This window comes from Gorilla gorilla, chromosome 1, assembly GCF_029281585.2.
Source record: "Gorilla gorilla gorilla isolate KB3781 chromosome 1, NHGRI_mGorGor1-v2.1_pri, whole genome shotgun sequence".
In the NCBI taxonomy this organism is placed as follows: domain Eukaryota; kingdom Metazoa; phylum Chordata; class Mammalia; order Primates; family Hominidae; genus Gorilla; species Gorilla gorilla.
In genome coordinates, this window is record NC_073224.2 from 28,540,793 (window position 1) to 28,568,490 (window position 27,698).

The 27,698-nt window shown below is 36.7% G+C and overlaps 1 protein-coding gene and 1 long non-coding RNA gene across 12 annotated transcripts in view; one reads left to right on the top strand and one right to left on the bottom strand.

The window, feature by feature from the left end:
• The window catches only part of CHRM3 (cholinergic receptor muscarinic 3), a 524,789-nt gene that overhangs the window by 311,085 nt on the left and 186,006 nt on the right, over positions 1-27,698 (top strand). Inside the window, exon 6 of one of the 11 annotated variants that reach the window (XR_010134437.1) lies at positions 16,052-16,155. The exons of the other annotated variants lie outside the window; for them this stretch is intronic. The gene's annotated coding sequence lies outside the window, so the exon portion shown is untranslated. The remainder of the gene's footprint in view (positions 1-16,051; positions 16,156-27,698) is intronic. 11 annotated transcript variants of the gene reach the window in all.
• Positions 642-27,694, bottom strand: LOC129531999 (uncharacterized). The gene is made up of 5 exons (XR_008677549.2): positions 27,629-27,694; positions 11,423-11,510; positions 4,762-4,988; positions 3,554-3,732; positions 642-2,858 (listed from the first exon to the last, which is right to left on the bottom strand). It is a non-coding gene; the product is annotated as an uncharacterized lncRNA (long non-coding RNA).

Here is a 27,698-nt window from a genome sequence, read left to right on the forward strand (position 1 = left end):
CAGGTAATACGATTTTAAGAAACAAATTTAATTCACTTAGTTATATATTTCTGTGCAGACCTGAATTCCCATTCAAAGAAAGTAGCCTGTTACAGGTAACTTTCTTTGTGTGTCCTGATTTATAGTATATTTATTTTAGCAACATCTATAATCTATAATAGGTACCATGTGCAAATTGATAATATTTTTAAGTGCTTCACAAATCCCACAGACTGCTATTCCACTCTCCCATGTCAGATATTGTTAAAATTAATTCAAAGTTGTATCACCACCCCAGAAATATATTGATTAGGCCCCCAACTTTAGGCTTTATGGCAGTGGGCTTGATGTTCTAAAAAGAGAGGAACATTGATAAGCCATACTTTTATTCTCCTGGGAAATTCTTTTTTGCTCAATTATCTTACAAGTTCACATCAATTTCTTGTTCCTCAGGTAACAGAGGAAGTTCCTAAGTAGTCTGGAGATTGCATGTCCTCACACACTAAAATCCTCTGAGCTGAATGATTCAGCTTTCACTATTGCTGTGTCTGTGGACAAAAAAGCAAAATGTGAGTCAATTCCAGGTTCCGTCACATTTGGGAGTTGCCAAGTAAAGGAAAACATAAAAGATTAATGTTATTATTCTGATTTTATTTTGTTTTGAGGAGAAGCGTGGGAAATGACTACCATACAAATCAAGAAATTCATAAAGGCAAACAGTTGCTGACTGTCACCTAGCAATCTGTTATTTTCTTTTATCCTTTCCCCAGGACATATGCCCTCAGACATAAGCATTAAAATCAAATTATACAATTGTCAGAAAACCTGTTCTCAAAGCTTTAAGGTAAAAATTGTTTAATCAAATTGTAACACAAATTGAGAAATATCATTTAAGTGATAATGCCATCCTGTAAGAATTGCTGAATCGACTTGAAGTTTGTGTTTGATTCACTCTATTCAGAATTGTTTACCTATGCAGATTACTGATATCAGTAAAGTTACTTGAACACCCACTCTGTGTCGGGTTTTGGAGACATAAAGGCAAATAGAATGTAGATTCTATTCCTGAGGAATAAAATATAATGGAGGAAACAGACATGTAACCAGTAACTTCAACCAAATCATAAAACACACTGAATGAAAGGGCAATGGGAAACACAGATTTATTTGTTTATTAATTGATGCAAGAACATCTCATTTTTATGTCAAGTTTGACATTTCAACTGGAAAGAGCTGGAATAACTTTGGAGAAGTAGTTCTTTGGGAAGGTAATACACATTTATCCGCTGGAGTTTTTATGCAGGTCACAAAGCGGCTTTATCCAGCTTGGTGCATTTTAAAGAAATATTGTTTAGGGAAGTTTCTGAAATGCCTCTTTACAGCTCTTTTGGAAATAGACTATACTGGCTGTGGTTTTTGCACAAAGAACATTGAAGATAATTCAGGCAAAAAGAGCAGAAAGATCTGCACGTAGGAATCAACCACTGATACAGCGTTAAAGTGGGCCCGCATCATACACCCATTGAGAGGTGTGGAATAAAGCAATGTTGAGCTGACCTTGGACATGATATGTGTGTGAGGAATTTTTTCTTTATTTAACTCATAAGTTAGTCAAAGAAGAATTATTGGCAAGACTGCGACTTGAAGTTTTGTATTGATGAAAAAAAAGGAGGGGAGGAAATCTGGTGAACCAGATCCAGGAAGGAGATAAAACTCGAAAGAACATTAAGAAGAGAATAAATATATGTACATTTTAGTTTCTTGTCACAGAAGAAGGAACATAGGTCACAGCAACTTTTTTCACAAGTAGGTAGGTCCCTCTTATGCAATTTAAGCAATAAAATAAATATTAAACCTCTTCTCTGTGCAGGGTGCTGTGGTCAGCATCCTGAGCAATACCAGAAGGAAGAAAGGTTAGCCCTTCCCCCAAGGGACGAGACTTATTTATTGCCAGAAGATAAGATGTGTATACATGTAACAGCAATGCAAGGAAAGATATATTAATATTTATAATAAAGATACAAATAGAGCTAGAGGGAGCTTAGAGGAATACATTTATTCCAACAAGGGTTACGGCAGAATTTATGCGAAAGTCTTCTTTGGGCTAAATGATAATCATAAATTCTATAGGCATGCATGGAAAGGAAAGACACTCCACATTAAAGAAGTATAAAATGTCTGGGTGTGATGGGTTCACGCCCATAGTCCCAGCACTTTGGGAGGCCAAGACGGGAGGATAACTTAAGGCCAGGAGTTTGAGGCCAGCCTGGGCAACACAATGAGACCCTGTCTCTACAATAAAATAAAAACAAATAAATAGCCAGGTGTGTTGGCATGCACCTGTAGTCTCAGCTACTTGGGAGGCTGAGACAGGAGGATCACTTGAGCTCAGAAGGTCGAGGTTACAGTGAGCTATGATCATGACACTGCACTCCAACCTGGGCAGCAGAGCAAGACCCCGACTCAAAAAAAACATATGAGAAGAAAAAAGTATGGAGCATAGTTGGGGAAAAGCAAATAGCCCTATCTAAGCACAGTTGACTCATGATGCTCTCTTCTACTATAACTGCCTTTACTTTTCTCATAAAAGTTGAAAAATACCATTCTGCCATTTGTGCATTAATTTGCTAGAGTTGTTGCAATAAAGTAGCAGAGACTGGAAGGCCTAAACAACAGAAACTTAGTGCTTCACAATTCTGGAGGCAGGGTTGGCTCCTCCTGACAGCTGTGAGGGAGAATCTGTTCCATGTCTGCCGCCTGGCTTCTGGGGGCTGCTGGCAGTCTTTGTAGTTCCTTGGTTTGTAGATGAATCTCTGCCTTCGTCTTCATATGGCGTTCTCCCCATGTCTCTGTGTCCAAATGTCCCCTTCTTCTAAGAACTGTAGTGATATTGGATTAAGGCCACTCTAATAGCCTCATTTTAAGGCGATTACCTCTATAAAGACCCTATCTTTATAGGGAAGGAAAAATTAACATGTGTGAGGATATAAAGAAGAGAAAATGACATTTACGCTGGCAGATAGATTCACGATATATATATATATATCAAGTAGCCTTAATGTTCAACATAAAGAATAGAGACATTATTCTAGGCAATGGAGCTCCATGGCCAATATGTACAAGGTGATGAAATTACCTTGGAATACTAAGTAAGCTTTTATATACAACTGAGATGCAAAGTTGTAATACAAATGATAAAGGTAGATGAGATTAAAAATAAAAGAGAAGAATTAAATGTTGTAAGTCTGATAAGGAGCTTGGATGTCAAGGAGAATGATTATCATTTATTTAGATTATTTTAAATTGTTTTTTATAAATTATTAAATTTATTTTGTTATATTTATATATTATAGTTATATGTGAATTATAAATAATTCATGATATACAACTAAATTATAATAAATACAAACAATAACATATATTATATATAGTGAATATGCAATAAAATATAATAAACATACATTATTAATATAATTTATAATTATGTTATTATTACATTCTAAATATTTAGAAGATTATTGGTAAATGATTTATTTATGGGATTGAAGGAAAACTTTACTGACAGAAAGGATACTTTCCTTTAAAATCCAAGAGATGGAAGGATTCCTGAACACAGCAGGGACATCCCATGGCTAGGAGGACAGACCATTTCCCCAATCCACATCATGCAAGTAGCTGAAGCCCTGTTTTCAAACACTGTCTCCTGGGTTGGATTGGCTGTCTCCATTTCACCAACTTCTTGAAACTTAACACCTAGAAAAAAATTTTTCTCCCTCTCAGCACTGCCCCCTCTTACTCCCCCACACATGTGTGTATGTACATACACACACACAAAGGCATGCACAGGCATGCACCCCCACACATGTGTCCATGTACACACACACACACACACACACACAGACATGCACCCACACACACTTGCATGTACACACACGGAGGCATGCACCCCCACACACGTGTGCATGTACACATACACATGGAGGCATGCACAGGCATGCACCCCCACACCCATGTGCATGTACTCACACACACACACAGAGGCATGCACAGGCATGCACCCCCACACACGTATGCATGTACACACACGCAGAGGCATTCACAGGCATGCACAAATGCACATGCCTGATGCTACATGCATTGAAATGCTAAAGGGCTACTTACAAAAAACTGGATTTATCATCATAAATAGTTTTCAGAAAAGTAGGAAAAGCAGAATGATATTTTTTCAACTTTTATAAAAGAAAAACAAAGGCAATGTATGATAGTAGAAGGAACATAGACTTTGGAGTCTGGCAGTCAGCCTTGTACTGAGCTCCACAAACAATTTTCTGGGTAACTGTGGACAAATGAACTAACCTTACAGACTTTGGTTAACATCTATGTAAGGTGGGGATAAATATTTTATATAGCTATTTGGAGGATTAGATGAAATAAGTTATATAAAGAATACAATAAGTTGTATATGCCTTTCATTATCCTGAATTTTAATTTTAATAACCAAAAAGATTCCAGACATTTCTCCTGGTAGATTTGAACATATGCTTATGCACAGACTGACTTGCTATTTCATTCATGAGTCTAAAAAAAAATTAGCTGCATAATAAAAAAATTAGAATATCTGTATGGAAAAACACACAGCCGTTGTGGGCCTGTGATAATTCTCAGCAGAACTGGCAACTATTGTTTAGGTAAAGTTTCCTTCAGTCATTTTGCAAACCTCAGTGTTCCAAATTATGAGCTGTTTTGGAAGTGAATAAAATATACACTTTCAAGTGAATATACCAGTGTTTGTTAGAAGGAAACATAAGGAACAATTCTAAACTTCTTATGAAGATGCACGATATTGGGCCTGCAGAGACATACAATAGCAAGAAAGCAATGGTTTTGAAATAGGATGTAAATAAAACATCCTTCTTTTTTTCATTGTTTTTGTAGTTTTTCTGTACTCCATAATTCCAGTAGACATTTTCTGGGCAAGAGAGTTTGTCAGCAATTATTCTGTTGAGGATCTGGAAAAGAAAACAATAATTAAATACCTTCACTTATCCTACTTTATCCCTGACTCTGTAGCTAAACTTAAGCATGGATTGAAAATAAACATACCTTGAGATAATTTAATATAGAAGAGTATTGGGCCTTGGCCTTGAAACAATCTTTCAGACTATGATACAGATTAAATTCATTTATGAATACTATTTTAACTCTTTCTTCAATCTGTCTCTAACATGTTAAACAACTACTGTGGAATATTTCATGAAGAAAAAAATACCATTGAACTCCTCATAGGCAGGAAATGGCAGTAAGTGAATGTGCTAATTCTGCAACATGGGAGAAGTTGTGGCCTGAAGGATAATTGAGGGTGTGTAATAACACTTTATTTTTCAGACTAAACCATGTGTATGTGATCTTCCCCTGCCTCTTGCTAAATGATAGCAACAAGCCTGTGGTGGTTCAGGCCAAAACCTTGGAGCCATCCTTGAATCTGGCTCTTCTTTCCTGCTCCCAGTTGGATTCATTCATCAGCGCTCATCAGCTGTATCTAGAATTTCACAAATTCTCACTGTTTGTGCTGGTCCAAGCTTGGATTAGCTCTTACTCAGATGATTGCAGGAGACTTCCAATTGCCCTCCCTGCTTTAGCACTGACCCCTTCAACCTATCTTTTGCACAGTAGCTGGAGTCGTATTCTAAAATTCACTCTCTACTCAACACCCTCCAGTGGCTTCCCAGCCTCTCTTATTGGGGAGGATTTCCTAACTATCCTACGTAAAAGAACATCTCAGCACCTCCACCCCTGGGAATCTCTAAACCCCGCACCTCCTTTATTTTTCTCCGCAGCACTGTTCACAAATGTTCATCCCATAATTTTGTGTGTTTATTTGTGGGCTTAACCACCTAAAAATATAAGCCCCGTCCAGAAAGGGCCAATTTTTGCCAAAGTTACTGTTCTATTCCTGGCTCTTTGTTACTTCTGGTTTAAATTTTCTTTTTTTTCTTTCTTTCTTTTTTTTTTTTTTTTTGGTGTTTGAGGTCTGTAGGTTCCATGGTACTTTCTGCTGGCTCCTTAGTGGATGAAACAGAAGTTTCACATTTGTCTTTTTCTCTTTTCACTCTCAGTCACCATGATTCAAATAAACTAATTCTCCTTAAGATCCCACTTTATTTTTTAACTCCAATAAATGTAATTATCAGCTGCTGAATTGTTTGACATGTTTAGGGGGTAAAAGCTTTCATTTTGTTGGCAATATAGTCTTCCACCCCCTCCCCAGTTAGGAAAAATAATAAAAGATATGTTACCCCAAAATTATACTCCCTAAAACATACTGTTTTCTATCTGTTTCTACCTATTTATTTGCATATGTTTAAACGTACAATGCTTTCTTTTACTTTCTATTTTTCTGCAACTATGTTCAGTATTTAGCACCCAAAGTTTTCAGACTGAAACTCAGGCCAGTCACATCAACATTTCTTACAGTTTCTTGAGCACTTGAAGCTTGTTTGCCACCCCAAGTCTTTGTTTTCTGGGTTATTTTGTCTAATACTTTTTCAGACTGCCTGCTGGTGAGCAGGGGTCTTGGTTCTAATGCCTCCACCTTGAGGCGGATTTTACTGACCGCCATGTCTAAAATAGTCATACTCTTGACAATCACTCATTGTACCCACCTACCCTGCTTTGTTTTTTTCGGTAAAGCAGCCAATGTTATCTTATAAATTTAGCTGCCATTTTGTGCCCGCCAGTAGAATAAAGTTCCTTTGAATCTTTATCTACTTTATCTACTCATGTTTCCAGCTAGGACAGTGCTGCCTATGTGGCAGGGGTTCCATACGTGTTGAGAAAAAAAGAAGTGAATGAATGAATTCCTTTGTATAGACATTAAGCTGCTAAAAGGGGGCTATAAATCCCTTTAACCTGTTGTCACTAGCTGCTTTTGGAAATACCATTGTCAGGGACAGGTTTTTGAGAGTTCTTTAACCTATGAGGCAATTTCTAGACATTTATTTTAAGTTGGGACGTTCCACTTAAGTAGCTAAATTTGAAATTAAAGAGATTAACCAGTGAAGATCTAAATTCTCATTATTGACAAAGCTACCTTGTTTTACCTTTTCTTTAAAGCTCAAGTGTTTTAAAAAAATTAATATCAAAATGTAAAATAATATCCACATTATTTAAGTTAAAATGATATTAATTGCTATTTGACATGAAGCATCATTGTATCATGAGATATTACTAAAGGTAACTCTGCAGTCCTCCTCCACCTATGCCAAATGAGGAAGGACACTGATTGTGATGCTTCTAATGGCAATTTCATTTTGCCAACATCGACCTTGAAAGCTAGTTAATGTTATTGGACTTGTCATGGAATTCCAGAAACAAACCATTGTGAATCAAACAATTAAATAGCCAATTAAAAACAAATAACAGTCTTTTCATTATCTGCATGTAAGTGTTATATGTATAACTATATCCATATTATTGAATATATATATAACTGTATGCATATAGATACTCTCTATATATGTAAATAAACCCATATATATGTGTTTGTATGTATATAACTACATCCATATTGTGGAAGATCAATCTTGCAGTTGATCAGGAAATTGCAAAATTCTCTGATCTAAGTTGGGCAAATATTTTGTATAGTCTTATTAATTCCATATCTATAGGCAGGCTGATAATGCAAGAACACCTGACAACCTAAATGATGAGAAATAGCATTGTAAATGATTAAGATCATTAAAACTGTGGAGATAGATATGCTATGGGTTTGGGTATGTGACATATGAGCAGGAGGGTATGAGGAGATGAGGAGGGGACCTGTGGTTCACTTTAGATACAAGCTTCAGTTAAGCTTAAATTAGAATCGTTTACTGACTATTATTGAGTCATTTAACCAGGTATCAGACAGAGAATTTAGTAACTATATTGAATGCCAAGTTTAGATAAAGTAAATTAATATTTTTTTCTTATATCTCAATTCTTGACAAGTTGCTTGTTTCTAAGCATAAAGAAAATAAGTATAGGCTTTAAGGCCTTAATAAATATGGCTTTAGAGTGAAGGTTGACCACTCCTCAACCATGTACCCTGGTACCTCTCACCACACCCCAAACAACCTGCCGTGTTGCTAACTTCATTCATGCTATACCTCCCACCAAGAAAGCCCGTCTCCTTCTTTCCCAGCTTTGTTTGGCTTCTTTTTAGGAAATTGAAATAATACTGTTCTGAGTTTTCAAAACTATTTGACAACTCTCACTCATTCTGCAAGACCCAGCAAAAATGCCACCTCCCCACAATACCGCCCTGAGTTTCCAGGTAGCATAAGTGAGGCCTTCTTCTGGGCCCTGGACATTGTACAGATGCAGCTGCAGTGGCACAGATGAGATTCCTTAGATAAATACGCATCCCTTGTGTGTTGTTTGCCCATCTGCTTCTTCCACTACACCGTAAGGTTTTGGGGTCATGCATGGATCGTGTCTGCAACCCCAATAACAAATTGGAGTTTTCTTGCTCCTCTGAGACTGGATAAACTTTACTGACCCCCATCCAACTTTGCATCCTTTGAGTCCAGGGTGCTCCCCAAAAGTCTTGAACGTTACTCAGAGTTTACTCCTGTTCAGTCCCCAGTGTCTGCACTCCTCTTTCCATGTGGTTCAATAATGCTTGGCCACCCAGACCCCCCATTCCATCCATCAGCCCAAAGATTTAATAAATCAGTAATCATTAAATAATAATATATGATATTAATATTAAATAGTAAGAAATAATAAATTATTGTTATTTATAAATCATTAATAAGTTCATCAAGTTCCAGAGGATTTGAGGGGTCCTGAGGAGAGGATCACAAAACAATAGATCTCCTTCCACCAAATCTTTAGTCCACTGCCCCACTCCCTCCGTCTCTCTCCATCCTCACATCCCCATTTCCCGCTCTCTCTCTCTCTCTCTCTCTGCTTTTTTTTGTTTTTAGTGACAGGGTCTCACTCTGTTGCCCAGACTAAAGAACAAGGGTGAGACACAGCTTACTGCAGCCTCAAAATCCTGGGCTCAAGGGATCCTCTTGCTTCAGCCTCTAGAGTAGCTAGGACTGCAGGCACGCACCACCATACTCTGCTAACTTTAAGACAAACAAAAAAAAATGTAGAGATAAAGTCTCACTCTATTGCCCAAGCTGTTCTCAAACTCCACATCCAGCCCCATTCCCCTTTAGCTATAACTAGATCCACACCAGGGCTCCCCAGAGCCGATCCCCCCAAGCTTAGATGCGTTTTGATCTCAGCCTTTGCCTCTAGTAAGCCCATTCAGAAATATTTCCAACAAAGAAAACCCTCCCTTTAAGATAAACTCTCAGACTACCCAAAAAGAGAAGGTTTTTTTTAAATCTCAATTATACATTGTATCCATCTTTGTCATGAGCATAGGATCAATAATTTTATAGATGTTTAAAAAATAATTTTATTCACTATAATTGTCCCAGTTATCTTGGTCCCCGATCAATTTCAGGTAACTTTAGGAGTCTTCTATTTTAGTTATCCTTGGTTGTGATTTGAATGACTTCGTTGATTTGTGAGCTATTTTGATTTTGCTTTTGTCCTTTACAGAATTCTCTTCAGGTCAGAAGAAGAAAAAAGATTATTTGAAAGTCATTTCTTACTTAGGAAATATTTCTGTAAAATAAGTGAAATTTTTTTTTGAAAGTTGAAAATGACAAAATTCACCTTTCAATTTTATCATCAGGATCTTATACTAACAGAACTATGTAGTTGGAATGAATGAAAAGACAGAAGTCTCTGTAAGCTGGGGTATTTCTAACTACTGAAAATACTTTACATTTTAACAAGTGTCTGTTGCTAGCATTTAAAAGAATATAAGCATAATGCCACATTTCCTTGAATACTTGCACTGCAATCTTAAAAGCTATTTCCCTTAGAAATCTGAGAACAGTGATAAATCTATTTGGTAAAGACTGTATTTTGTAAACCCCAAAGCACTAATAAATAGTGTTTCTCTTTAATGAAAAGGTCCAATGTTTCATCATGGACAAATACCCACATTTTATGGAGTAGAGATGGTCTGTTATCCCCAGGGTTATCCCCTGACCATATCTGGACTATTTCATTACTCCTCTGCAGTGGAATTTGATCATAAAGTAAAAAGACATATTTTTGTCCTTTTAATTTACCCAGGATTTAAACATAGGTATGATACAGCGACAAGTTAATCAGAGATGTGTTTGGCCTTTTAAATCCCCTTCAAATCCTTGACACAGGGCCAGAAGCCAGTGCCTAAAAAGGAAGTCCACACGGGCAACACAAACACTGCCCGCTAAGCCCGGGCACAATCTGCTTCTGCAAAGACTGTGTAAACGTACCTCATGGGCATTTCTGTGCAGTAGAAGACAAGAGCATAAAGTACATTAAGTACATTAAGTGGGAGGCAGCTGAGCAAAATAAAGGGAATTCCGAATTGGAAGTCAGAGATCTGAATTACAGTTCCAGTTATACTGTTTATTATCTGCACACCCTTAACCAAGTCATTTCTGAGTTCTGGGTGTCCATTCCTTAATCTGTAATTATGGATGACACTATTTGCTCTGTAATTATACTGTCGATTCTCTAGGGATGGTTGATATCTTGTTCTTCCTTTCCATCACAATTGTGCCTGACCCATTGCTCATCAAAGGCTTTTTGAGGAATTAAAATAGGTATGTTGTGGGGCACAAAATAAAATAATAAACAGAACAAGCTCCAAATAAAATGTAGAATGCTGAATGCAACTGTAATCTTATTCTGTTTACTGCATTATTGAAGAATGCATTGCTTCTTCCACAATTTGCACAAACACCAACATCACATTGATGAGAAGCATCCCTCTATGTTGGGCTTAGTTATTCTATAGCTCCCATCACAGATCTCCATGGACAGAGAATTTTGCATTTCCCTATATCATACTGTTATGTCAGCCACAGCTGGGGTGACCACTTGTCCCAGTTTGCTGGAGACCTCTGCAGTTTACCTCTGTTGCTGAGGCACAATTATGATTACTCTCTTTCACTAACAAACATGCCTTAGTCTGGATGATAAATTGTGTGATCACCTTATTTAAGTATAAAAAAATGATGTTCCGTTAAGTTGTTTTATGGATGAGGGACAAAACATAAGCCCAGAGAAATGTATGTAGCTCTTTAAGGTTTTAAGCCCTGTTCTTTAAACCAGACATGATGTTAATACGGCAGATTTCTTTCATATCATTTGGGTAATTCATCTGTGTATGCCTAACCAGCAATGCTCACAAAATTAGAAGATGTCTCTCAAGGCCTTAGTTCTTAGACTTAAAACTGCTTTTTGCTTGCCTGTGGGAAACCCAGACTTCTATTAGTTTTCCCATCTGAAGAACTTCTGGAAATTTCCAGGATCTTCATTCATTAATTCAATAAATACTCACAGAACTAGCACAGCCAGCATGCCATGAGCTCCTGAGTGTGCAGTGGTGAACAAGAATGGACAGCCTTGGCCCTCATGGAGCTCGTCATCTAAAGAGAGAAACAGGTGTTAGCAATTTTATAAACAAAAAGCTGCTCTTCTGATACTGCACCTAACTCACAATGCTTCAGATAAAAGGTGGCAGTGGAGAGTGCTCTGAGAGCACCTGATAGTGAGATGTGAGCTGGTCAAGAATGCTCAGGGGAAGTTTCTTCATGGAAGGTCCAATTAAGCTGAGACCCGAAAGGCAAATCAGTTACTTGGGTGAGGAGGGATGAGCAGAGGCAGAAGACAGCTTGTGCCAAAGCCCTGCGGTAGAAGGGTGCACAGGCACAGGACGGGGAGGAGACAGAAAGGACAGAATTTGCATAAACACATAACACAGCAGGAAGGGAAAGCCTAGTGGAAAATGAGGCTGCAGAAGTAGCTGAAGAGGTAGGGAAGAAATTCAAGTGTTTTAAGCCAGGGGTGATACAATCAGAATTGTGCCTAGAAAATATTAGCTCAACTCAGTTGTGAAGAATAGACTGAGGGGCAGGAGAATCAGAGTAGGTGAGGTGACAAGGAAGGAGGCAAAATTTGGTGAGTTTGGGGATTTTAGATGCCTGATGTCTTGAATGACCTAAGTGAACAGTTGTACAGTGGTAAGTACAGCATGTGAGAGAGATGTGAGAGAGACATGGCATTGCATGGGATGAAGATTTTGCCAATAGTTTAAGCTGAGAAAGAGTACTGTGGAAAAACTTGCTAAAAGGTAGACAAATGAAAAGAACCCAGAAAAGAAAAGACCATGGAGGTAAGGGGGAATTCAGGGAATGATAATGTCCTGAAGCCAGGGAAAGAATGAATTATAAGACGGGAGTGGCTAACAATGTCAAATACCACAGATTAAGTGAGTAAAAACTGAAAAGGACCCATTAGGTTTATCAACTATAAGGTTACTGATTACCTTGGAAATATCAACTTCAGTGAAGAACTGTTAAGAATTAAAGGCATATTTAAATTGGTTAAGAGCAAATGATTGGGTACACACTACATATTTTAAGTAGTTAGAACATAAAAGGACAGAGGGCACTATAACTAGAAGAGGAAATAGGTTATGTACAAGAATTTTTGTCAATGATTTTGTTTGTTTTGTTTTGAGAAGGCGTGTGTGCAGTGGTGTTCTGATAAACCAGGCCTCCAGAGGAGAAATAAAAGCTCTAATTTGTAGCTATTATAGATGACCATGGCGTAAATACCGTCACCATGGCTGGAGTAAAACTATCATGGAAGTATGCAGAAGGCTTTCAAAATACCTTACTGAATGCAGATTTGAGAAGATACCTACAATTAGCTATCAGCTCCAGTGCACCACCACATAGAAACCAGTGGGATGGGAGAGGTTGAAGGTTTGTGTGAGAAGTGGGATTGCTAATAAAACAGATAAAGAGGGAAGAAGGTAGGATCCAGAGTAAAAGCGGGAAGATTAGTTTTGAATAAGAGAAAAGATATCTCTTCTAATGAGTTGGGTGGCAAAGAGTTAGGCTGGCATCAGTTCCTAGGGAGGAAAGGACATTGAGTTAATTCTCATTTCACAGGCTATTTTACCTGTAAATTAGGACAGGAGGGCTTTGCTGAGAGCGAGGAAGTGGCAGTTGGTACATAATGTTGGACTGGAAGAAACAGTTAAAGCTTGAAAGGAAAGGAGATGTGGAAGGAAATTTGGACGGTGTTGAAGTCCTAGTGATGTTGAAGACCAGGGCTTTGTACCAGTACCATTCTGCAGAGTCATATGAAGTTATCCAGAATGTAGCAACCCAGGTGTATGAAAACAGACATAAAATAATTGCATTGATCTTGGGTTGAAATTTTGGAGGAAAATGTGGAGGGACGACAAGAATTCAAGCGAGAAGTGGGTACTAACAGGAGGATGTTTGAAGTGATAGGCTATGGTGTCTAGGTTAAAGAGAGAAGAAAGTAGAGCCAAAGGGAGCTTTTAGAAGTAAAGAAAGTGATACTTTTAGGAGATTTGAGATATGAATGAGGTTGTAGAACCGATGGAGTGGAAATACAAAGTCGGTAGAGTTGAAAAGTTGGTTGGCGCTGTTTAGAGAATAACTTCACAGAGTGAACAAGTATAGAGGTGGCCAAGTTTGGGGTCACCATGATTGTGACTGGCTGAAGCAGAGTGGAGGTTCAAAAAGACTATTGTAGTGAATAATAGGGAGCTATAAAGCAGGTGCTGGATGATAATTGAAAAGGGCATTGACGTCATCCAGGATCTTGGGTTGGATATTAAGACTTTAAGCCATGCACCAAAGCCTTTGTTAGATGCAGAAGGCTTCACTGGGACTCCAGCCATTCACAGGGAGAAATGATGTTTACAGCTAAACAGTGTGACTCTCAAAAGAGCCTTTTTTTGCAAGAGAGTGAATAAATAATATTTTTAATTTGGTAATAAGGAAAGCTAACCAGTGGGTCCTAAAATAGGATTAAAAAAAGAAGAGGAAGAGGGGAAGGGAGAAGAAGGGAAAGGAAAGAAGAACCTAAACTTTAAAAAACCTTGCTAGAAGAAGGGAGGAGCCCAAACGTAGCTCAAGTGGAGCAGGGATGTAGCTCTCTGACAAAATGAGAATGTACAGGAGGGTTCATTTGGTTTATTTGTATGTGTATTTGGTTGTTTGGCTTTGTTTAGATTTGTTATTAATAGTTTGTTTTGATTTTAACCATCCATATGGCATATTTGAAGAATACTTGTTCCAGATAATAGTTATGAGATGACATATTAAGGGACAATAATTGAAATGTCCTCAATGCCAGAAAAACGAATGTTCTCAATCACTTCCAGTTTTTTTTTTTGCATGAATAAAGTTACCATGAGTACATTTTCCAAAAAAGAAAAAGTTCAAATGTAAGATCTGAGTTGAATTGTGAGCTTCTCTAACGGTATTCTTGGATTCATTTCTCAACTGCAAAAGATTGAGATCCTGAATAAGGCTTATGGGTGTATTAAAACTGTGCCCTTGCAGAGGAAGTAGCCTTGAATAGTTATTGGCTTTGAAAGCAACCAGTTTTGTTGACTTAATTATGCTGGTACCAGGAAAGCATAGAATAGATCCTGTTGATAACAAGAGTCATGCTGGACATTAACAGTTTCACAGAGAGTAGTGGGGACCATTTCTTTGGAATAAAGTTGAAACATGTTTCTTAATAGACAACTCTCTCAGCATTATAAAATCCTGATACAGAACTCAAGGAAAGACACACACACACACACACATACACACACACACACACACGATTTTTATCGTTGTTATGTTAGTAAATAATGACTAATGTGGTTTTTGGTTGTTATCAGTTGGTTACGGATTGGAGTTAACATTTCATCAGATCTGAGCAATAACCTATGCAGTAAAGTCCTAGTGTGGCAGGAATTCGGGATTCAAGGGGGGTGCTTATATAATTTGCTTTCTTAAGGTAAGGTTTACCCTTTTATGCTACCTGTCATTTCTGCCTTAAACAATGTCCAGGAAATTCAGCCACACACAACAAAGAACCAGATCCCTCATTTCGGTTCTATCCTTCCTCCTCTAGAACTGACATTCCTTGGGGCCGTGTCCTCAAGTGACATGTCCTTCTCTAGCTAAATGGCAGTAATCTGTGTTTGACTCCAGCAGTTTATCAAGCTATGTCATTTTATGCCATGTCAGTTTATAGAGAGTGGCACAAGATACAACAGGATAGGGAAGTTGAGTTTTCTATTTGTCTACTGCATTGAAAACATGATTTTGTTTACTGACAAGTAAATGGTATAGGTGTAAGGAAAGAGTAGCAACTACCATATTATTTTGCCAGAATCCTCATGTTACCGTTTCAAAAAATGCCAAGAAAGATGACAGTGCATGTTGTAACATCCCTTACAAATAATAGCAAAGCTTTAATCAACTGATACACAGACACACTCAGGATTGAAATGCAACCTACTAGGGTGAAACATGACAAGCGGTTCATTGAACACTGCGCAGAAGGTAAATGAAGTGTATATTTTCCAATCACAACTGGAATTTTAAGTGAGTGAAATGGAATAAACTCAGTTTGGAATTTGAAATAAATTCACCATGGAATGTGTCTTAGAGACCAAGGTTTACACTAGCGCTATACAAACTCCTCAGCGTGAAACATGACACAAGGTGAAATTTTCCTGGCATCTTAGAGTCAGATACTGACTTCTGAAGGACCAGGGCACAGACATTTCATCAAGAGCTATTTGTTTCTAATTGGGGAAGAAAATACAGATATTTATATAATACTCTGGGTCAGGAGTAATATTCCACCTGGTACATGGAGTTTTGTACACTTTTTCAGAGGTGGTATTTCTAGCTGAGTGTTACCAGTAAAACATTTTCATCAAATTTCCATTCTTCTTTTTCTTGAAGCCTGCTTGCATAGTTCTAAGAAGTGTCATAGCTCACACATAGTGACACTGATTAGTAAAAATAAGAAGTGATTGAAGAAAACACAAGGAAAGAATCAACTTGAAGTCATTCAGAAGTAACCACTAGTAGCAATTTAACTGCCCTGTAGCCAAAGCTCTTTTCTTAAATTACAGATCCTCATGAGCTAGTAAGTTTGCAGGGGAGTCATAAAGAGGAACAGGCATTATACGCAAGGCTGAAGAAGCAGTTGGTAACTAACAGTACATCTTTTTCTAAGGTAAGTTTAAGGTCACAAAAAGACTTAATGTACAGAGTTGAAAAACTTTCTTAGAAGCTTAGAAGTTATGAGTTTAGTTGGGGCTCCAGGAAGATGCAAGATGCTAGACTCCAAAAAATAAGAGAGAGGTCCAGTGTAGAATAACACTCTATAGATTAAAGGAGGACTCAAGAGTAGAGGAAAAACTTAGCAAAATACAGGGCTATGAGTTAGGTGTTCCTAGTTAGAGTCTGAGTGTCCAGAAATGATGAAATGGGTGAGCTCCAGGAATGCAGGATATGTGAAATTGGTAATCAGATCTACTGGTTTGCTTCTTCTGAGTGTATCATTAGGGTTTTTGGGGACTGGTGTTAGTGGTGTTGGCAGAATTAGTCCCCTGCTCTCGGTTATACTTGCCCACTTTAAACAGTAGCTTGTAGTTATTTAGACCTCATTTGCATTCAGGTAAAACCAATATAGCACCCTATAATTCAGCAAATATTTGTTTTCCTGTCAGTATTACAGTTTCAGGGGGCAGTTCTAAGGTGCTTACAGTTTCCACTGCTTGGAGCTTTCTGTATGTTTATCCTTGGATTAGACTCAAAGTAAGCTGATTTTATCAAGCCACCGGGTAATTCTGACCATTTCATCTGGCGATTTTAGTACGGTATTGTTGCAGCTGACCTGTATACGTAAGGAATTACTGGGTCATCAGCTCAGGGGAATGTCTTTTGATTATGAACACATTTTCAGCATGTGTCCACTGAAGGTAAGGGGCAAAGAATTGCACGATCTACTTGAATGCCTGTTTAAATAGATAAAAGTGGGATTTTGGGCATGGCCTGGTTATATCTTCTTAAACATAAGCAGTAGAGCCGCAACTCAGCGTAGCAACAAGAGATCTTTTGAACAACTGAACATTCAGATGAAGCAACTATGTCCTTCAAACCACATCCTTCCTGCTGCCTGTGGGAAAGGGGTGATATTTGTGTTAAGCTCTGAGCACATGCAGAATAGATCTGTGTGTATTTCCACAAATAAAAGGACATTGTGTGTGTGTTTGGCACCTGGGATGGCAAAAGCAGTTAATTGCTTCCGAAAGCTTTGTTCCAACCCAGGGATCGGCAGGATTTTTAAGCACTGAACTAGGAACTGGGCACTAAAAATACTTATGCAGAAGACCTATGATAGCAGTAAGTTTACGGAGCAGAGCTAAGACTTGCAAACTGTGTTGTATCTGTGTCTTTACTTACTATGCTTGAGAGGAAAGGATTTAACACGCTGCGTTTCCAACCTGCAAACTAATGAGCCGTGTTGTAGTAACATTTTGAGATATTGTATGTTGTGTTGTTTATATGAGGATAATTCAGAATATATAGAATATAAGTATATGTTTTTCTAAAACAAAAAACTTTGTTCACATCATGTTCATATAGTCACTGGCAGTTAATGATTTTTGTCATTTAGTCAGAAACAAAGTAGTGCTCTGCCTCTGAAACCCCAAAAAAACCTAAATTAAAGTAAAATTAAAAGATGTATTAAAATTAAACTTGGATTATCAAAATGAAACAGTAATGCTCTCGTGCCATTCAACCCCAGACTTTTCATGTTGCAGATAGTCAGCAAGTGAACAGAAAGCTAAGCATGAACATATTTTAAATGCTCCTGATATTTTCAAATGCTTAATCCTAAGCCTTAAAAGGTTTTATCTATAGAGATTTGGGGAATTTCAGTGTTTCTTCTTCTTATTTTAGATTTTCTGTTAAGTTATTCTCCAGAGTTTTTATATAAAATGCACGAATAAGCATGATTTAACGAGAAGACAAAGTCTTAAGTGCTGTAATTCATGTTGGAAATCATGAGTATTTTTAAGTCTTCTTACTTATAATCAAAGTGGTCATCTCCTGAATATAATGAAAATAAGAGCAAGTGATAGCCCCTTATCTTTATTTAAATATGCTTTATCTGCAGGAGTTTGAACAACTCAGGCAAGGAAATATTTTGTTGAGAGGCGAGATGCATTTTTAAATTTATTTTTGCTTAATATGTGCTCAACTTAAATTGATTTGAGAACATATATTTAAGCAAGATCTTCATAAATTATTATAAAATGAGAATTGTATATTGTGACATGTTTAATAATCATGATTTTATTTCAGTGATCCAATAAAAGGAGTGCTCAACTGAAGGAATGGAAATGTGTCAAAAAGCCCAAACTCTGCACAGTATAATGATTCCTAATTCTCAAAAAATCCAATGAGTTTTAGTTTCTAAAAGTGATACGATTAAAAAGTACAGAGTCTGTCTCTAATTCTGTGAGTGAAATTCTCTTTAGAGGGAATGCTGAATAAAAAAGGTAAGATCAGGGAAAGAGGTGAAAGAAATGTTCTTCTCCAGTTCACCTTACATTAGGAGTCAACTTTTACCCAAGCTCAGGCAAAGTTACTTATATGAGAATCCCGGTACTTCAGGATGAAGAGAATGAGAAACAAGAAAATGATAGGCATGGTATTAAATCTTAGGTATGGCATTTCTATTGGGCAACATTAATGTTTTGGAAGGTTCTAAATCATAATAAAGAGTATGTATCTCATGCATGATACAAATGCATTACATTAACGGGGAGAACAAGGTTTAGAGCTGAAAGTAAATCAAAGTAAGAGTTTGTATTTTAATGAAGTACAGAAGAGCTGCCCTCCTAAAGGATTGAAAAAGACTCAAAAATGTCCTTTACATATTGTCAGTACAAATGAAGAACATGTATTGAATTAATTCCTACACAGAAAATTCATCATGGAATAGCCAATATGTATTATCTTTCTACAGTATGAGAAGTACAAAAGAAGTATTTACTATATAATCTGATTCAGATTATATGCACTCGTGTGTATCATAGGCACTCATGAAACAATTGGAGAAAAATACAAACAAAACAAAGCAATGTAATGGTGTGGCATGAAAAAATAAATATTGCAGCAGGTGAGTGAGGGAAATCAGAGCTGATGTGGGAGATTTGCAAGACAGTGACTTTTTTTTAAGATGCACTTTAAAAAGGGGTGAAATGTGTCGCTTCAACACAAGGCATTCCAAACCATGAAATCCTAGAAGAAAATGAAAAATCATTAATTTGCCAATTCACATTCAGCTTTTGGTTCATGGGACAAGCATTTAGATACAACACAACCTATTTGATCTTCTCCTCCATAAATCATTCGGTTCCTTTAATGTTCCAGCCAAAGTCTGTGAAGCAATGTAACTGCTTGATTTTGTCAGGCGATTTATAAAAATGTAGTCACCTGGAAAATGCTAAAGGGATGGACTGAAACCAATTTTCACTCTTGTGAAATGCGTCTTTGTTTCAGTCAGGTTGACTCAATAGCTAACAAAACAGAAAGAACCTGACAGACATGTTTCCCAGTGCCCATTGGCCTTATGTGCCTACCCACTCACATATACCTAGTTAGTTGCATGAACAGATATTATTGCTGTCTCCTCCCCACAAATATTATTTTTGCTACCTTAAAAAGACTTTCCTCTTGCAATTTAACAGTAAAAGGACACAAATAGCAAAATCTTAAGACTTAAGTTCTAGTCTTAATGTCATTGCCTATAGGATTTATGACTTTGGTTTTTATTTCACATTTCTTAGTCTTGGTTTTTCTTCATTGCATTATTACTCATTAAGCGCTCTAAGCAATACAAATGCATTTTCTGCGGTGCAAATGTATTGGAATTGACAATCTTCATTATGTTAAATATTAAGTAGAACTTTGTACAAATAATGCATTTCATTTAGAACTGAGTTAACATATTCAACAGTGGCATTGAATTCAGAAACTGAATTGTTTCTGGCCTGGACAAGCTATGCATTTATGGTTAAGAATATTCATAAACATGATTGTACCTTATTGAATCTCATATTTCTTATAACTTATTTTTTTCATTGTTAGCACATTCCAGGGTAAGTATGAACATGTATCAACTAGGGAATATAAAAAATCAAAAGGGAAATAAAAATAAACTAGAATTGGTTGATTATGTCATCACTGTATTAATTCGTTTTCCTCAAAGTACAAAAATTCCATGTTGATGCATACATTGTACCTAGATTAGCACTTGGAGCCAATAGAGACTTTTGAATTTTCTCAGTATCCTCTGCTTTCTATCTCTCATTTCACCTCTGTAAGGTGAGAAATACTGTTGAGTTGGAATGTCAATAATATCTAAACTGGCTTTCATTAAGAAGAGGTAACTGTGTCCATTTATTTAGCTATACACCAGGCACTAGCACTCAATTACTTGCCAGAAATGCTAAATACATGAAACAATTCTGTTCAATAAGGATAAAACAGTGCCTAAGTAATTTCTATAGGTATTCTAAGGATAAAATAAGGAAAAAAATAAATGCATTCTAAAGTATAATTAATTATAGCTTTAATTTTTAGATGTTAATGTTTTGTCAATATTTTTCTTTGAAAGGTTAACAATGTATATTATCTTAATAGAGATCACATGAATCAAATTATATTTTGCCTTATTTTGGACTGTTTCAACTTTGTCTTTCAAAATAAATAATGGGTCAATAAGGGTTGCCAAATTCAATACTGAGACAAATGTTTATTAAGCTCCCATATGGCTATTACTAAAATGTACTACTACAAATATCTGTAATAATTGCTGCCATATATCGAAAAATTCCTGTATGCCAGACACTGCTTAGTACTTCATGTGTTCTGTCTCACCACACTGATCATTTGCAGGATATAAGGTGATTAAATATAATCCCCATCATTTGGGGCAAATTGTATGAGATGTGTGTGGAATTAGAGTAGGAGTTGCTGTGGGTCAACATGACTGGCCCAGGGCTAATACGTTTTAAGGCCCTCCTCTTCTCACCATTTAGCCTCTTGGGATTCTAGAACTTAAAGATGAGGCCTCATAGTATAGGCCAGTAGAAGTTTGCATCCTGGCTGCAGCAGTTCAACTGAGTGCCAGATTGAGAAGCCTGCCAAAACTCCAGGGGCTTTCACCACAAAAAGTAGGGAAACAAACTTCATTTTGTGAATGGGTATATTTTGGCCCTGAGCTGACATTCACTGAAGCCAAGCTGTACAGCCTCTGGTATTCTCAAATATGCTTAAAAACCCACAAACCTGCCTTTTTTTTTTTTCCATCCAAATCAATATTGGCCCAAAGTCAGAAGCCTTGCCTTTTTTGGTCATGTTGTAGATGCTGGACCAATGTCGACTTGGTAAGAATGTTGACTTAGGAGGGCATGAACGCATCCTGGCCCTTATAAACCTCCCAGATTTACAGAAGTGCCTCTTGAGCTCTTAATGAAATGAAGTAAGTCTAATTCTCTGTATTAGGTCGTTTGTTGAGCAGACTCATGGCAAAGCCCAAAACAGTATACCTGTGGAGCTGATATTGGCAAAGTGATAATATCTTTGTAGTATTCTTCAGATTAAGCTGTTTTCTTTTTCTTTTTATCACCATATATGGTAGTGGCTAAGAGTCAGTTTTAGAATTATGAGTTAATAAATCCAGGCTTTGCCATTTAATTGTTTGTGCATTGGAAGTTTACTTAACCTCACTCTATTTCCCTTAGGTGTAAAATGCATATATCAGTGGGACTGTTGGGAGGATTCAGTGGGATTATAGAGGTGAAGTGCTTAGCACAGTGTCTGATACATACAGCACACTCAATAAATGCTAATGTGAGAATAAGATAATGTTTAGGGTAAGGATTCTTTAGTTGGGCATTTATTTTCACATAGATACTCCAAATATACCTGAAAGAGAGCTCCTTCATCTTCCTCCCCGTGATCCATTGATGTCTCTGTGTGTCATATTCCAATGTTTTACCAAATTATTGAAGCTAGAAATTCTAATTGCCAGCTTTCTTCCCTGGCCCCCACATCTAATCAACTACCAAGGCCTTATGGTTTTACCATCTAAATATGGTCTTGAACTTCCCAGTTCAAGCGGTCCTCCTGCCTCAGCCTCACAAGGTGCTGAAATTACAGTCATGACCCACCCCACCATGCCCAGCCCAGTTACTTATTCTTATATTTAATCTTGTTACTATTCCCCTCTGCTATGCCTATGTGCACTCTCAGCCGTGTTGCTCTTCCTATTACTTAGCAATACAGACTAAGCACCTTAGGATGGTGTTATCTTTGATCTAGCTGCTGCTTCCTTCTCCAACAACCTATTTTAGACTTAGAAAAGTATTTAGTAAGCTTTATTCTTGTCTGGAGGATGATGGCAGTGTATTTTTCTTTGTTTTGGTAGTATAACGCTAGCATACTTTATGAAATGATTATGTCCTTTTTCTACCATTAGAAGGGTTAAATTGAAGCTTGGGAAACATAAATACCTGTAATTGGTGAATTACTGACCATTTTTTCCCGAAATACTATGTTATCAATGAGTAAACAGATCAGGTAAAAAGCCTGCATGTACAAATTAAAATTGAATATATTTCTACTGAAAATCGATGCAAAGATATTTTTATCTACTAGAGTAATTCCACCCTATGCAGCATGATATATTTTTTGTTTCTAGTTACTGGACATGCCTGATGTTTCTATGCCAAAATGTCTCACTGAATAAATAAAGATAACATAATTGCCTCATTTATTAGATTTTAAACTGCTTGACAGGAGGGAGACTGTCTGACAAGTGTGCTTAGAACAGGGCAAAATACTTTGTCATCAATCTGTAAATGCTTGTTGATTGATTGGTGGCCGGGTCATGGATTTTGGATTGTTTAACCAACAGTAATGAAAGCTTTCTGTCTGGCTAAATGCTTTATAAAGACTCTTTGCCCTGACGTCTGTCTGGAATTTGCAAACTATTTCAAAAAGGTAAAGCTACATTCTTGGGTAGCTTTGGGTAAAAATAATTTAGATTGGGTAAAAATAATGGCTTGAATTCAAGTGAGCAAATGTATAACTTGATTATGCAGATGTACAGACTTTTCTTAAAGTTTATTAAGCAGTATTATAAAATATTACAAAAACACCAGTGTAAATGTCTTTAAACTGCCCCATACTTGTATATTATAGCACAGAGATCAGAAAAATCACAACCCTCGGGTAAAATCTGGCCCATTCCCTGTTTTTATAAGAGAATTTGTATTGGAACACAGCCATGCACATTCATTTACATGTTGTCTATGACTGCTTGTGCACTGCAACAGCAGAGTTGAGTAATTCCAACAATGCCTTTGGAACCGCCAAGGCCCTTTTCTGAAAAGTGTATTGACCTTTGTTCTAGCACATTGTAGATCGTGTGCTATTCTAATTATTTCGTGTCTAGATGCTGTTACATTAACATGTAATTTTGGTGCATTGTGAGTCAGTGTAGGTTTTACGCATGCATTAAAATAATACTCCTATGTGTACCGAACTTTTGAATAAAATAATAGTAGATGGATAATATTTTATGAAGTTAATGTGCCATATGTTACAAAACTAGATTCTATTTATTGATCATTTAGTTTTTTTCCGCCATATTTTCTTACATTGTGACTAATCTTGATTTACCTTTGAAAAAACCTGATGTTCATTTGCCTCGTGGCTGGGTTTAAGCATAACATATTAAAGTAGTTCCTATACCTAAAGAGGTCATCAGGTAGTTGTATCAGGTTTTGTGGGGCTCAGAACTGACTTTAATGGCTTCAGCAATTACTTGTCTGATTCTCTATAAGATGCATGGTGATATCTAGTGTACAGAACACTTGACTGAAATCAATGGGCAATAATTCTGTTTTCTGCTGAATGTAAAATCCTTAACAACCCCTGGCTTAGCTTTTCTTCTGTGAAATTAGACATGACAATAAATGTCTTATTGAACCAGCTTCAAGAAATGGTGTGTTGATGAGACTGCATGTTTGTTAATAAATAAGAACAATTTCATTATTACAATCCCAGCATCTAGCAGTACCTGATAGCAGTGCTTATTGAATACTCTTTACCTAAATTAATAATTATACAACTTAAAATCGTAGATGTTCTGGAAAGCTACCATTAACAATAGAACTAGCTTCTAGACTTAGTAACTTTTAGTTTGGTTACTGGGTCCACCACTCACTGTCTCCAAAAATTTACAAGAATCGTTTAAGCTCTAAGCCACAATTTTCTCATGTGTATTATAGTGATAATAATAGTACTTATCCCATACAGTTATTGTGAAGATCAAAAAAATCAAAATAAAGCACTAACAATATACTTGACACATAGTCCGTACCCAGTAAATGTAAGTTACTGTCATGTTTCAATGCAGTTCTTAAATGGAGAGCTATAGTCTGCTTTGAAGTTAATTCTTCCTGGAAGGTTTTCATTTTCTATTTGGACAGAATTGTTATTCTGAGTAGCCTGCACCTGACCCCAAAAGAATGGATATTAAAATGTATTCTTATTTTAAAATGTCAGTTTCATAATTTCTTGGCCAATTGGACCTTCCACAGTGAGGCACTCTCTCTGAACTTTTTTGGTAGCACCAATTGTTTAAAAGTCTCTATATAATTTTAAAAAGCTTTTGTGCTACTTTTCCTTCATGCTTATTATGAATTTGAAATCGTGTGCTATAAAAAGTATTTGGCTGTATGTGCTTTTAGAATGAAAGTAATTTAATTGGGCATTCTGCCTCCACAGATCAGCAAGGGTCAAAATGACTTTTTTAAAAAGAACATGAGAGAAGCATTACAGAAGGCAGAGAGGGTAAAAAAAAAGACCTCACCATTTGCTTTCAGCACTGAATGATGCAGGCTTCATTAAGGCCAGTGGCGAGTCTCGTGTGTCGTGTATTTGCAAACCTGCTCCACTGATGGATACCTTCCCACATGTGTTCCCTGGAGTGGATGGTTAATCACCGCACATCTGTTTAGCTGGTACCTGCACAATTAGACAATCCTGGGACAAGGACACCTTAAGCACATGACACCAACTATCCTTACTCGCTATTTTTTTTCTGAAATTCTTGCTGCCCTTGAAGTTTCCTTGTTGAGCTTTTCCAAGATTACACTTGTCGTGCTGTAAGACTACTAGAAAATAAATACTTTTCTTAAAGATGGGACACCCCAATCAAGCGAATTTACATAATCAACTCCTTTTCACACAATGCTGGTAGGATTGTAAACTACCTTTTTGCCCATTGTTGTTAAAGGTTTGCTAGTTTACATAATCTATTCCTTTTCACACAATGTTGGTAGGATTGTAGAATCAACTACCTTTTTGCCCATTGTTGTTAAGGGTTTTCTGGAAGTGGAGCAAATATGCTTCACTCTTAACAAACACATACTTCACAACATTCCCACTGACAGAAGCTGAATTTAACGTTAGTTTTCATGGTTATATCCCGTTTGAATGAGATTAGGATATAACAGAATGAGACCTTAGGAGTTCGGGCAAAAATACCTGCTTTGTATAAGATGAAAACATGCCTATTCTGTAACCAACTCTCTGATGAAGGAAGTAATGTAGGTACAGTGATTAGGAGAGGAATTGTCTAGAAGACACCATGTCCATCCATCAATATTCCTACTTAGTTTGGTCAAGTGAGTCTTTCAAATCTTTGAATCTTTGTTTGCCTGTATATTGTAAGTTCACAATGGTAGTTCAGTTAAGTATTATATGGATAAATTGCTCTTCAAAATATTAACAATAACAATTGACAAGTCTCTATAAAAATCAGCAAAAATGTTATGATCTTCTCATGTAGCTGAAGGTGGTGGAGTTAGTGGAATAACATTAATTTATTCTTAAACCAGAATGGAATTTTTGTCACAAGGTCTCTGCTTTTCATTCTAACTTCTACTCAAGGATCTACTAAACCTTTTTGTCAAACAGTCTCCATTGCGTGCACACACACACACACACACACACATATACGCCCTTTGAATCATCACAAGCACTTTTATTATTACTATAGATTAAGCCAATGTGGATTCATTCATTCAATCCTTCATTCAAAATGTCTTGAGTGCCCATCGTGTTTAAAGCATTGCCTTGATCAGCAGTTCTCTAAGTGTAGTGTGTTGCCAAGCTGTGTGTTTTCCAGACCCTTTCAGGGAGTGCATGAGATGAGAACACTGAGAATGACATGAACTTTATTATAATACTAATACTCATAAGAACTCACTGTGTTGACATTTGCATTGCTGATGTAAAAGCAATTGTAAGTAAAACTGCTGGTCCTTAAGTACAAACCAAGGCAGGGACACAAAACTGTATTAGCCATTATATTATTCACTACCCCTTGCTCACACAGGTTTTATTTTAAAATGTTGGGATGAAGCAGTAAAAAATAATAATAATTTTGTTAAATCTTCATCGTTGAGTGAACATATTTTTAATATTCTGTGTGCACAGTGTGATGTACACATAAATGTCTGTTTCATACTGAAGCATAATGGTTGTTATGAAGGGAAAAAAAATCCCAGTGGCCTTGTTTCAGATGCAAGCTGAACTACGTACTTCTTTCAGGGAACGTCATTTGTACTTGAAAGGACTAATAGATGAACTCTGGTTATTCAGACTTGGATATTTTGCAGACATTTTCTCAAAAATGAATCAAGTGAGCTGTCACTACAAGGAAAACAGTTGACATTACTTGTTGTCAATGATAAAATTTTGAGCTTTCAAGCAAAATTTGAACTGTGGAAAAATTGTGTCCACCACAATGAGCTTGACAACTTCATAATAGTTACAGAGTTTTCTGGTGAGATTGATGGTGAGATTAATTAATGTGACTTTTTTGTATTAGATATAATGAAAGTGACAAAATTTGGATGATCTGTATAACTCGGTGAACAAATGCCTTAAAAATGCATGATGTTACAAATCATGCATTGGTAAAAGATTCATTCAAAATACAACAGGCTGTAATATAACATAGTGTGAAAACTTTATAGAAATGGTTTTAGATTCCACCTTGCATCACATATTTAAGAAACTACTACTTTCGAGTTTGGGTGTATTTTTAAAGTAAAATATTCACAATTATCTGAAAAGAATACTAAAATACTCCTCTCTTTCTAACTGTGTATCTGGATTTTCTTCATTTGTATCAACCAAAACAACTATCTTTGAACTTGGAAACAAAGACACAAGAATCTAGCCGTCTTTTATTAAGCCAGATTTTAATGTGATTTACAAAGACGTAAGGCAATACCACTCCTATCAATAAATGTTTAAGTTAGAAAATATAGCCAATTTTCAACAAAAATATGTAAATTTAAAAACTGTATAGTTGGTTTTTTATTTTAAAATTGTTTTTTTTCTCAATTTTAACTTTTAATATGTTATACATATATATCCCCATAAACAAAACTTCTTTGGTATACTTAATAATTATAACAGAGTAAAGAGAACTTCAGAGCAAAAATTTTGAGAACTACAGTTTTAGATATGGGGAATGCAGTGTCAAAGACACAGACTCCATCCCCACAGTTTAATAGAGGAGGTAGAACAAGCAGTGCAGCTCCTACCTTTCATGTGATGTCGTGGAGGTCTGTAAGCAGGCTATGGGAATACAGAGGCAGGGTTTCTAACTCACAG